This window comes from Mandrillus leucophaeus, unplaced genomic scaffold, assembly GCF_000951045.1.
Source record: "Mandrillus leucophaeus isolate KB7577 unplaced genomic scaffold, Mleu.le_1.0 Scaffold685, whole genome shotgun sequence".
NCBI classification, from domain to species: Eukaryota; Metazoa; Chordata; class Mammalia; order Primates; family Cercopithecidae; genus Mandrillus; species Mandrillus leucophaeus.
This window is the reverse complement of record NW_012107419.1, coordinates 275,378-289,108: the sequence shown is the minus strand read 5'-3', so window position 1 is coordinate 289,108 and position 13,731 is coordinate 275,378.

Below are 13,731 nucleotides of genomic sequence, written 5' to 3'. Positions count from 1 at the left end.
AATGGAGTTGTCAAAAGATATAATCCTCAAGCAATTCCAAGGATTGTATACACGAAAGATATCAGTCTTCATGAGTCATAGAATTTTTGGGGAATTATATTACCAACTAATAAATATTGTTAATAGTATGTATTAATGGTGCTTTATGATAGAAATATTCCTTTTCAAAATATTGTTTGCTTGTTTTTGTAAAGATACATTGTGAATTTACACTTCTTTCCTCTTTAATGCAATTATACCATATGTCACTTTTTCAACTTTATAAGCTCCTAGAATTCTGGATGTGTTTCCAACAGAGAAATGGTATTTGGCAGTAATCACTGTTGCTACTGAACAGTGCTAATCTATCTATAGTAGAGATGTTCAGTTTTCATATGTAGTAAAACAGAAACTGAAACTGTAATGTTAGGAAACATAATTTATAATTTCAAGAGTGAAGCAAAACTCCAAAAGAAAGATAGCTAATAATGAACCCAATCACCAAATACTTGTATAGCAATTGATACAGGTCAGTCTTATGCCACCAGCTGGAGATAGAGTTATGAACATGATAGAAGAGGATACTACTATTTCTCGTTCTAGTGGTGGAAGGCAGAAAATAAATACTTCAATTATTTTTTAAAGCATCATCATATATATATACACACATACACACATATATGCATATATATATATATATATATAGAGAGAGAGAGAGAGAGAGAGAGAGAGAGAGAGAGAGAGAGAGACTAGGCATAGAAATTAACTTGCTTGGCTGGGCGCGGTGGCTCACGCCTATAATCCCAGCGCTTTGGGAGGCCGAGGAGGGTGGATCACGAGGTCAGGAGATCGACACCTTCCTGGCTAACATGGTGAAACCCCATCTCTACTAAAAATACAAAAACGTAGCCGGACGTGGTAGCGCCTGTAGTCCCAGCTACTCCAGAGGCTGAGGCCGGAGAATGGCGTGAACCCGGGAGGCGGAGCTTGCAGTGAGTCGAGATCGTGCCCCTGCACTTCAGCCTGGGCGACAGAGCGAGACTCCGTCTCAAAAAAGAAAAAAATAAATAAAAAAGAAAGAAAGAAATTAACTTGCTTACTACTGAGTTCTTCAGGATAATTAATTCAAAAGAATATTTAGGTCTCAAAATCTCAACTATTTGTCTTCATGTTCAAAACTCAGTGTTTAGATGTTGGCTCTGAGAGAGAGAGAGAGAGCAGTGTCTATTAAAATGGACTTGTACTGTCTAGCTTTCCTTCTTTAAGCGTCTCACCTTCTGTCACCCAATTTACCTTTCTTATCACTGATTTAGTTAGTTACCCAGGACTCTTCTGCCGTCCTACCCACTAGACTTTCTGTTCTCTCTCTGATGTCTACTGTTTAACTCTGGTTCTGCACCTCAATTCTGCTGTGGCCATATCTATATCTATTTGTTGCTGATTTAGTGCTGATCTCGTGTGCCCTTGACTTCTGGCCTGCTGTGTACACCTAGAAGCTTTTAAATGACAATTACTGTAGAAAAGGTTTTGATATAACCAATATGTTACCTTTGTTTCAACCCACTTCTCAGATTCCTCACCCCTTTAATAAGAAAGTAAAAACCTTACTTGTTTGGAGCAACATAATCTGAAAGCTATTTAATCATTTAATTATACCTTATTGATATTGTAGTCTTGTTTAAGTTTTAGGAAAATTATTCATATATTCGAGCTGCAAGATCCTTCTGCTAACACAAAGCCCTCTTGTCAAACTGAAGTTAGAGTATAAAACAGTGTATATATTGAATTTTTGTTTGTTTGTGTGTTTGAACAATGGCTTCAGTGGGAATGTAATCCAATTCGCTAAGCACCTATAGATTGTACAAGGTTTACTGTAGAAAATTGAATTTGGGAACTAAACGTTGTGGAATTCATTTGAGTGATTTGCTGCTTTAGCTATACTTCTGCCCCAATTTGGATCATTTAGAGTTTTTATTTCTCCTATTAATTTTTTTCAATTAAATTCCACAGCTATTCTTTCCAAAAAGAAATGTTGTCAATGCAATAGTTAGTTGGGCTAAAGGAAAAACAGTATGTCTTTTCCAAAAAAAAAAAAGGTTGTCACAAAACTTGACATCCTGAAAAATCGAGCCTTTTGTAAGTGCTGCTTATGAGATTTTGTACTTCGGGCCAAAAAGTCAGATGTTAGTAAATGAGCCAGCCTGTCCCCAGTGCCCAAGTCACTGTGAAAGCTCCATGCAGCCAGATGGGTTCAGCCAGCCTTGATGAGTGCTGGAGTCTCCCATGGTAACACGGACCAGCGAATTGAGAACAAAGTGAAAGGTTGGCTTCAGGCTGGCTTCAGGCTTACAAGACAAATCTCCTCCCTTCATACACTGTCACTGAAGAGGAAAAGTATGAATAGTCTTATTGCTTTTGACCAGCTATATTTATAATTCTACATAAACCAAACCACAAAAAAGGCTGCTTAGACAACTAAATGCATTTTTAAAAAGAATTTAAAATTTGAAAGGAGGAAAAAAAAAAGCAAAAGGTTATCAACATGTAAAAAAAGGGTGAGATTAAAATTCTCCAGTCTCCATATTAAAATTCTGAAAGACAAAAGTTAGCACACCTAAAAATAAAGAAACATAAAATATCTTTTTTTCAGACCAAGTATAAACTAGAACTACTTTAACCTTTTCATTGATTCTCTTTTGTATAAGAATGTAAGTTCAATGTTTTTTTATTTTGGTGAAGAATTCTGGTGAGATAATTGAGTAAACAAGTGTTTGTGAACACATGTGTCCATTACTGTATATAAAATGAGCAATTTGGCTCCCCCAAAGTATCTTAAACACCATTCGTTTGGTGACAATTTATTCTCTGGCAAGATGAAATTCACACAGAGAATCTGTTTCCTTCCGCTGGCAAAAAAAAAAAATATATATATATATATGTATATATATATATTTATATATATATGCTCTTAGCCAATCTGAGGAGAGAAGTGGTGAGTAGTAGAATGAAATTGGAAATCTGTAGACGATTCAAAGTGAAGCTAATACAACACAATTCTGAGCTAAGCACATAGACATGCTTGAAGTTTCTGCTTGCACAACCAGTAATTCTTTATGAAGAGGCAAGCAACAGCAGTCTTGCATCTTTTTCTCAAGTTGTTCACAAAGTGATGACTGTAGCTGTTTGCTTGATAAAACTGAACAATGCCTTTTGATTTCACAGGTTGCCTGAAGGCTTGCAGCCAGTAGTTCTTCTTTCTTGGACCCTGCTCTGATGGTAACATAGCACTTTTTAATATTGAATGTGTTGCTCTCTGGTGATGGAGAGATAGCAGTACATTATCTTAAGTCTATTTCTAGCCTGACATTCTCTCTTACCTCCACACCACAGGCCACCTCAGGGAAATTCTGCAAAATTAAATTTCATATATTAAAGCTATGTAGATGTAGCATAAATATTTAATAGAAAATAAAGTGACTAAACGTCTAGCAGACTGTACTTTTAAATGTTCTTTCCTAGTTTTAATCAACAGCTTTTATTAGATATCAACTGATATAGAAGACTTTGTAAAACAGAAGACCTCTTTATAGATTAAACTTTGATAATAAAATTAAATACATTTTCCACCATAAAAGTATACTTTCTAACATGACAATGGAATAAAAGGCATTAAACGGTAAACATAGAAACATTTTTCTCTTTGGGGTTATTTAGTGTCTGTTAAGTTCCTTCCCAGCCAACATTTTAATTACTGTTCTTCAAGAGGGGACAAAAAGATAAGGAGTAAATGTAAAAATAATATGAGCCACATTAATGAAATATTTCGGAGTAGCTGTGGCTAACAGTAGCTATTTTTCTGTTATCTTAAAAATAATATGACAGAAAAATGACATTGATAACTACTGAAAAAAGTCAGCTGAATATTACATTTGTCATTATACAGTAATAAAATCATGAGGTTTTTTATTTATATCTCTCACCTCATAAAAATAATAACCTTTTCTTCAGTGAAATTTTCAAACATCCTTTAAATCTATGGTAATTACAAATGATGAGTGTGAAATATATTTTAAAAGATTTGCAACAATTCTGGCTTGTAATAATTTGTACATTTTTAAGGAGAGTTAATATTTAAAGCTGTAACAAGGTAGTTCTAAGGTCACAGAATTGATAATACAGGAGATATTTAAAAAAAAAAAACAACAAACTCTGTTATATACCAGATATTTTACCTATTTTTTGAAAAATATAATTATCTACAATGCTCTTTAGTTCAGTTTTTAAAATGTTTTGTGCATTTTTAAAATTTTTGCAGTTACATAGTAGGTGTATATATTTATGGAGTACATGAGATGTTTTGAAACAGGCATGCAATGTGAAATAAGTGGATCGTAGGGAATAGGGTATCTGTCTCCCAAGCATTTATCCTTTGAGTTACAAACAATGCAATTACACACTTTAAATTATTTAAAAATGTATAATTAAGTTATTAATGACTATAGTTACCCTATTGTGCTATCAAATAGTAGGTCTTATTCATTCTTTTTTTTTCTGAGATGGAGTATCGCTCTGTCGGCCAGGCTGGAGTGCCATGGCGGACTCACTGCAACCTCTGCCTGGCAGGTTCAAGGGATTCTCCTGATGCAGCCTCCCTAGTAGCTGGGACTACAGAAGAGCACCACCACTCACTCCTGGCTTACTTTTGTATTTTTAGCATAGACGCTGTTTAGACTTGTTGGCCTGGCTGATCTCGAGCTCATGACCTCAGGTGATCCGCCTGCCTCTGCCTCTCAAAGTGCTGGGATTACAGGCGTGAGCCACCACGCCTGGCTGTTTCTATTTTTCATACCTATTAACCATCCCCACCTCCTCCTGAGCCTGCCACTACCCTTCCCAGCCTCCGGTAACCATCCTTCTATTCTATGGGTCCATGAGTTCTATATATATATATATTCTTTTGAGACGGAGTCTCGCTCTGTCGCCCAGGCTTGAGTGCTGTGGTGCGATCTTGGCTCACTGCAACCTGCGCCTCCCGGGTTCATGCCATTCTCCAGCCTCAGCCTCTTGAGTAGCTGGGATTACAGGCGCCCGCCACCGTGCCTGGCTACTTTTTTGTATTTTTAGTAGAGACGGGGGTTTCACCATGTTAGCCAGGATAGTCTCGATCTCCTGACCTTGTGATCTGCCTGCCTCGGCCTCCCAAAGTGCTGTGATTACAGGTGTGAGCCACCGTGCCCAGCCGAGTTCAATTGTTTTAATGTTTTGATCCCATAAATAAGTGAGAACATGTACTGTTTTTCTTTCTGTGTCTGGCTTATTTCACTTAACATGATGACCTCCAGTTGCATCCATTTTGTTGCAAATGATAAGATCTCATACTTTTTAATGGCTGAATAGTACTCAATTGTGTGTATGTACCACATTTTTTTTTCTCCTTTCATTTGTTGATGGACACTGAGGTGCTTCCAACTGTTAGCTACTGTAAACGGTGCTGCAACAAACATGGAGTGCAGATATCTCTTCCATATACTGATTTATTTTCTTTTGGATATATACCCAGCAGTGGGATTGCTGGATCATATGGAAGCTCATTTCTTAGTTTTTTGAGGTGGTTGTCCTAATTACGTTCCTACCAACAGTGCACAAGAGTTCCCTTTTATCCACATCCTTGCCAGCATTTGTTATTGACTGTCTTTTGGACAGAAGTCATTTGAACTGGGGTGAGATAATATCTCATTGTAATTTTGATTTGTGTTTCTCTGGTGATCAGTGATAGTGAGCACCTTTTCATATGCCTGTTTGCCATTTGTATGTCTTCTTCTGAAGGGTGTCTATTCAAATATTTTGCCCATTTTTTGACTGGATTATTACACTGTTTTCTCCTGTAAATACTGAAGCCCAAACTGTTAAACAATTAGCCCAAGGAGAAAGCTATTATTTGACAAACAATATTTTGTCTTAATTGTTCCAATTTTTGGCCAGGCCTGGTGACTCACACCTGTAATCCAGCACTTTGGGAGGCTGAGGTGGTAGAGCACTTGAGTTCAGGAGTTCGAGACCACCCTGGCCAACATGGTGAAATCCCATCTCTACTAAAAATACAAAAATAAGCCAGGCATGGTGGTGCGTACCGGTAATCCCAGCTACTGGGGAGGCTGAGGCAGGAAATCGCTTGAACCCAGGAGTCGGAGGTTGCAGTGAGCCAAGATCATGCTGCTGCATTTCAGCCTGGGGGACAGAGTGAGATTCCATCTCAAAAAAAAGAAAAAAAGAAAAAAGAAAAAAAAGACTTCCAATTCTTAACACTACACCATACTCCTTTCAGAGCTGTATTATATATTACATGTGAGGAATTCAAGCTGAATTCCTAAGTGCTTAATCTAAGTGCTATCGAACTGGCATTAGACATAATTATTTTGTGGAGCTGCTTCTTCCATTTACCTAGGCTCTCTTGTTTTTATTTTTATTTTACAGTCTCTTTTCAGGCTATCTAATTTAATTCACAAGCCTCAGTCATTATTATTATACTAATTATACTAGTTCAGGTAACTGAACTGTCTAGCATAGACATCTGTAATGAATTCAGTATACTAGATTTTTCCAAGAGACTTCAAACACATAATATCCAGTAGGTCCAATTTCAAGCTATTCTATTCCTGATTATTTTCTAGCTGTTTACTTGGTAAATTACACCATCCTTCAACTAAATATTGTATGTAAAAATTCCACCCCCTTACCATCCTCTCTCTTACTATTTACAATGCATACCATGTTCAATTAGCATTACCTTTTAAATATTTCTCATATTGTTCCACTATCCTAAATCTCCTTTGTCATAAGTCTAGTACCGGCTATCACCATCTCTCAAGTTGATTGCTATAAAACCTAATTTATTGCCCATTATTTATTCTGATCCACTTCTTTTTTCTTTTTTCTTTTTTTTTTTTTTTATTATACTTTAAGTTCTAGGGTACATGTGCACAACATGCAGGTTTGTTACATATATATATATGAGCCATGTTGGTGTGCTGCACCCATTAACTCATCATTTACCTTAGGTATATCTCCTAATGCTATCCCTATCCCCTACCCCACCCCACAATAAGACCTGGTGTGTGATGCTCCCCTTCCTGTGTCCAACTGATCTCATTGTTCAATTCCCACCTATGAGTGAGAACATGCGGTATTTGGTTTTCTGTTCTTGCGATAGTTTGCTGAGAATGATGGTTTCCAGCTGCATCCATGTCCCTACAAAGGACATGAACTCACCCTTTTTTAATGGCTGCATAGTATTCCATGGTGTATATGTGCCACATTTTCTTAACCCAGTCTATTCTGATCCACTTCTAATCTAATCAACACACCGAAACTAGAAAGGCATTCTTGATGCATGCATCAGATCACATGCCATGTAAGCTGAAACATTTCAGTGGCTGACCACTGCTTATAAGTTAAGGATTAAACTCCTTGATATAGCCTACAAATCCTTCTATTGCCTGTCCCTCGGGAGTACACATTACTCCCCTATCTAGGTGAGGTATGCAGCTTGAGGTACGGGAGAGATTTGTGGGTGGTGTACAGTTCTTTTCATCAGGTATGACATCCTAGTCTGACAATTAATAGACAAAAGATAAATGACCTACTCTCCAATGATCAATTATGGGAGACTTGCAAACTGCACTAAAAGTCTTATTGGGAAAATGATGCATTGCAGAGTCCATAGCAATAAGAAAATCCTATGGAATTGGCTTTGTAAAATTCTCTAACCTGGTAGTAGAGAAACTTACTTGAGTAGACCCTGACTCTTCTATCAGGGAACAAATCTTTTCTCCAACTTTTTTTCTCCTGAGGTCCATTGCCTTATTTGAAATGAACATTAGGGAATATGTACTCCTTGGAAAATGTCCTCCCCCTGACGTTCTATAGCCACATTCTGCAAGTGGAAGATTGAGAGTATTTTTAGACCAGGATGTGGTTTATTTTGCTTCACATTTCTTGCACAAATCAAACTAAGCAACTCAGTACTGACTGTACTGTAACTATATCTGTAACTATACTAAAATTCTTTGCTAATGGTAAATATCTAGCATGATTTATTTATTTCGATCTTGCCTCCTTGTCTTTTTCTTTCTCCCTCTGAAATTAACAACAGTCATCTTGAGGCTCAGGGATTTTAACCCTGTCAATGTGTCTCCTTGCTCTTCAACCCCTCTCTGCTCAGGGTTAAGTCCTTATTCAACTGTAAGATCTTAGTGGGCCTTTTTGAGTTTGGGATTTAAAAGCAATTGGCTTTTCCAATCCTGCAAGACCCAGGTTTTTGAATTCTCCAGATACGAATTCACTGTGGTCTCAAAATAGCTAATGTTTCCGAGTTCATCTCTTTCTTGTAACACCTTGCTATAAGCATGACTTTATGAACAGCATACATCACTAATATTCTGCTGTTTAGACTTTTTCTTCTGTGATTATCCAGATTTTCAAAGAAACTAATTTCATAAAAATATATACAATACTGTAAAATATTGAACAATATGCATTTCCATCTTTCCAGCCTTGACTTCTACCTGATAACTAATGCAACTGAGGATGTTAACTTGTTTTTATTTTTATAAGGTATAACTTACATGTAGAGAAATAAACAGATGTTCTTCCATAGTTTAATATATTTTAACAAATATGTAAACTCATATAACTAACACATTAATCAAGATTTAGAAATTTTGTCATCCCAGAAACTTCTCATACCTCTTTGCAGTCAATGTCCCCACACCAAGAGGCATCTGGCGTTTTGACTTTTATTGCCACAGATTTGTCTTGTCCTTTGTCAAAATTCATTAAAGTAAATCATGTGGATGTACTCTTTTGCATATGCTTCTTTTGTTCTATGCAATATTTTTGAGACTCATTTATTTTGTTGTATATATCAGTTGCCAATTTTAATTGCTGAGTAGTATTGCATTTATAAATATACCAAAATAGCGAGGTGTAGTGGCTCATGCCTGTAATCCCAGCACTTTGGGAGGCTGAGGCGGGTGAATCACCTGATGCCAGGAGTTTGAGACCAGCCTGGTCAACAGGGTGAAACCCCATCTCTATTATAAATAGAAAAATTAACCAGGAGTGGTGGCACGTGCCTGTAGTCCCAGCTGCTCAGGAAACTGAGGCAGGAGAATAGCTTGAACCCAGGAGGTGGAGGTTGCAGTGAGTCAAGATCATGCCACTGCACTCCAGCCTGGGTGACAGAGCAAGACTCCATCTAAAAAAAAAAATATATATATATATATGTGTGTGTGTATATATATATATGTATGTGTGTGTATATATATGTATGTATGTATATATACACACATATGTATTTGGTATTTGGCATATATACATATAATATATATATAACAAAAAATTTTAAATCATTCTTCTATTAATAGAGATTTGGGATATTTCCAGTTAGAGCTAAAATAAATAAATCGACTATGAACATTCTTGTACTAGTCTTTATGTGAATATATGTTTTTATTTCTTTTTAATAAATAAATGGAAACAGAATTGATGGGTCATAGAAAAGTGATGTGGAACTTTATAAGAAACTGCCAAATAGGTTTCCAAATTGGCATCATTTTTTATTTCTACTGTCAGTGAGACACAGTTCTACTTGCTTCACATCCTCACCTATATTCATGTTTTCAGTTATCATTATTATTTTTTAACTTTAATTATGTTAGTTGGTATGTAGTGGTTTCAAATAGCTTATTCATTTCCTCTGATGACAAATAGTTTGAACACAGTTTTATTTACTTACTTACTATTAATTTGTATGTCTTTATTAATAAAATATCCAAATCAGGCTGGGTGTGGTGGCTCATGCCTGTAATCCCAGTACATTGGGAGGCTGAGGCAGGAAGATTGCTTGAGTCCAGGAGTTTAAGACCAGCCTCAACAACATAATGAGAGCCCATCTCTCAAAATATTCAAACAATTCACTGGAAAAAAATATCAGCAGGGAGTCGTGGCACATGCCTGTAGTCCCAGCTACTCTGGGGCTAAGGTGGGAAGATTGGTTGAGTCTGGGAGGTCGAGGCTGCAGTGAGCTATGATAATGCCACTGCCCTCCAGCTTGGGTGACAAAGTGAGACCCTGTCTCAACCAAATAACTAAAAATAGTTTTTAAAAATCTAAATCTTTTTCTGATTGCTTAATTGGGTGACTTAATTTTTAATATTGAATTTTGGTTCTTAACATCTACATAAGTCTTTTGTCAAACATGTATTGTAAATATTTTATATAATCTGTAGCTCGTGTGTTTTACAATAGTGACTTTTTTGGTTTACTTTTATTTTTAGCCTTTAAAAAAGTAATTCCTACTTTTAATTTAGACTCAGTGCATGTTCAGGTTTTTTACGTGGTCATATGGAATGAGGTTTGAGATAGTAATGATCCCATTGCTGAGGTAGTAAGTGCATGGTGGCTTTCGATGAAGATAAATCTTTTCATTTTGAAAAAAAAAATTCAACAATTTGTAATGACTATACGTGTGTGTGTGCGCGCGCGCACGTGTGCTGTCAAAGGTATTTTTGCAAACCACAGGATCCCAAAGATTTTCATATATATGTATATATATACATACATATATACATACACATATATTTGTGAAACACCTTCATTGAGATATGTTACATACTGTAAAATTTACCTCTGAAGTGTAAAATTATCAGATTTTAGCATAATCACAGGCATGTACAATCACTGTAATGTAATTTTAAAAGGTTTTATTATTCTCAAAGAACCCTGCACTCATTAATGCTCACTTCCCATTCTGCCTTCCTCAGTTCCCAGCTGTTGCTATTAGGAATCAACCAGTAGAAGGGAAGAAACCGATATAACAAGCGAGGACACCTGGGGAAGTTTTACAATCTAACAGGTAGGCAGGAAGATATGGTACTGGATTCAGGCACTTGGTTAGCTCTCTATTCTCAGTGGAGTGGGAAGTATAAGCATCCTTGTAAGAATGAGAATAGATGAAGAGTAAGGAAGTGTTGGAGTTTTAATGGTAGAGGTGAAAGTATAAAAACATTGTCCAGACAAGTAGATGTGACTGAACTAAAGAAGCATAGTGTGATTGTTGGGTAGCATTAAGAACCCATTTAAGGTTAGTGGTCATAAATTTCAGTTTTGGCCAGATGGTATGATGGGGCATGATTTGCCAGTGATGTTTTGAGTGAAGGGAAGTGTGGAATAGGCAGAGAGTTGGGATTAACTGTGGTTGGGATTTTATCAGCGGAGAATGGCAAAGCCAAAAATGGCAAGGACATTAGAGACTTATGTGAAAAAGTGTTGCTTATGATGGACCAAGGAATTTAAGCTGAATAGGGTAGAAATTTTAGACAAGATTAGTACACTGGGCAGTGAAAATATGGTAGAGACAACAGATTATAACTCTGGATGTGGTTGCATAATTAATTATTGCAGCCAAGCTAGCAGAAGGTATTTCTTTACAAGCATTTTGTTTTGATCCTACAAGTACCATGCTGTAGCAAGTTCAACTGTTTTTAGAGTCCAGTATTTTTTCAATTAAACTACATTCAGACTCATTTTGGTCCTAATTTTAAAATTCTTTCTCCATTTTACCACCAACAAACACACTAATTAAATATTGAGTTAGCAAAATGATTGAAAATAGATAGTACTGATATTTCCAAGTCAATTTCCTTCTGCTACTTGGTTTTATTCCTGAATCCAAGAACTGAAACGTATTCAATGTAAGTTAAATACATTTAGAAAATGGGAATATTTATAATAATAAAGCTTCAAGAAAGTAAATGTAGTAAAGTTGAGTATCATGAAAACAGTGTGTAGAAATGCATTAGTTCATTCTCACACTACTAATAAAGACTTACCCGAGACTGGGTAATTTATAAAGGAAAGAGGTTTAGTGGACTCACAGTTCATCATGACTGAGGAGGTCTCACAATCATGGTGGAAGACAAAGAAGCAGCAAAGGCACATCTTACATGGTGGTAGGCAAAACAGAGCTTGTGCAGGAGAACTCTCGTTTGTGAAAGCATCAAGTCTTGTGAGACTTATTCACTATCATGAGAACAATATGAGAAAGACTGCCCCCATGACTCAACTACCTCCACCTAGGCCCACCTTTGACACCTGGGGATTATTACAATTCAAGGTGAGATTTGGGTAGGAAGACAGCCAAACCATATCATTCCAGCCCTGTCTTCTCCCAAATCTCATGTCTTCACATTTCAAATCCAGTCATGCCTTTGCCATAGTCCCCCAAAGTCTTAACTCATATCAGCATTAACTCAAAAGCCTACAATCCAAAGTCTCATTTAAGACAAGGAAAGTCCCTTCTGCCTATGGGCCTGTAAAATCAAAACCAAGTTAATTACTTCCTGGATACAATGGGGGTACAAGCATTGGATAAATACACCAATTCCAAATGGGAGAAACTGGACAAAACAAAAGGTCTACAGGCCCCATGCAATTCTGAAATCCAGCAGGGCAGTCACATCTTAAAGCTTCAAAATGATCTCCTTTGACTCCGTGTCTCACATCCAGGTCATGCTGATCAAGAGACGGATTCCTATGGTCTTGGGCAGCTCTGCCCCTTTGGCTTTGCAGTGTACAGTCTCCCTCCCAGCTGTTTTTACAGGCTGCATTATCTGTCCGGTTTTTCCAGGCACACAGCGCAAACTGTCAGTGGTTCTACCATTCTGGGATCTGAAGGACAGTGGTCCTTATCTCACAGCTCCACTAGGCAGTGCTCCAGGACTCTGTGTGGGTCTCCCACCCCAGATTCCCCTGTCACACTGCCCTAGCAGAGGTTCTCCATGAGGGCTCCACCCCTGCCACAGACCTCTGCCTGGACATCCAGGCATTTCCATACATCTTCTGAAATCTAGGTGGAGATTCCCAAACCTTAATTCTTGACTTCAGTGCACCTGCAGATACAACACCAAGTGGAAGCCGCCAAAGCTTGGGGCTTGCATCCTCTGAAGTCATGGCCTGAACTGTACCTTGGCCCCTTTTAGTCATGGCTAGGACACAAGGCATCAAGTCTCAAGATTGCGCAAAGTACCATGGCCCTCGGCCTGGCCCAGGAAACAATTTTTTTACTCCTAGGCCTCCAGGCCTGTGATGGGAGGAGCTTCCATGAAGATGTCTGACATGCGCTGGAGATATTTTCTCTATTGTCTTGGCAATCAACATTTGGCTCCTCGTTACTTATGCAAATTTCTGCAGTTGGCTTGAATTTCTCCTGAGAAAATGTGTTTTTCTTTTCTACCTCATCATCAGGCTGCAAATTTTCTTTTCTTTTTTTTTTTTTTGAGATGGAGTCTTGCTCTGTCACCCAGGCTGGAGTGCAGTGGTGCAATCTCAGCTCACTGCAAGCTCCGCATCCCAGGTTCACACCATTCTCCTGCCTCAGCCTCCCGAGTAGCTGAGACTACAGACACCCGCCACCACACCTGGCTGATTTTTTGTATTTTTTAGTAGTGACGGAGTTTCACCATGGTCTCAACCTCCTGACCTTGTGATCCACCTGCCTCAGCCTCCCAAAGTGCTGGGATTATAGGCATGAGCCACCACACCTGGCTAAATTTTCTTAACTTTTATGTTCTATTTCCCTTTTAAACTTAAGTTCCAATTCCAAACCATATCTTAGTGAATATATAAGATTGAATGTTTTTAACAGCATCCAAGTCAACCCTTGAACACTTTGCTGCTTAGAAATTTCTTCCA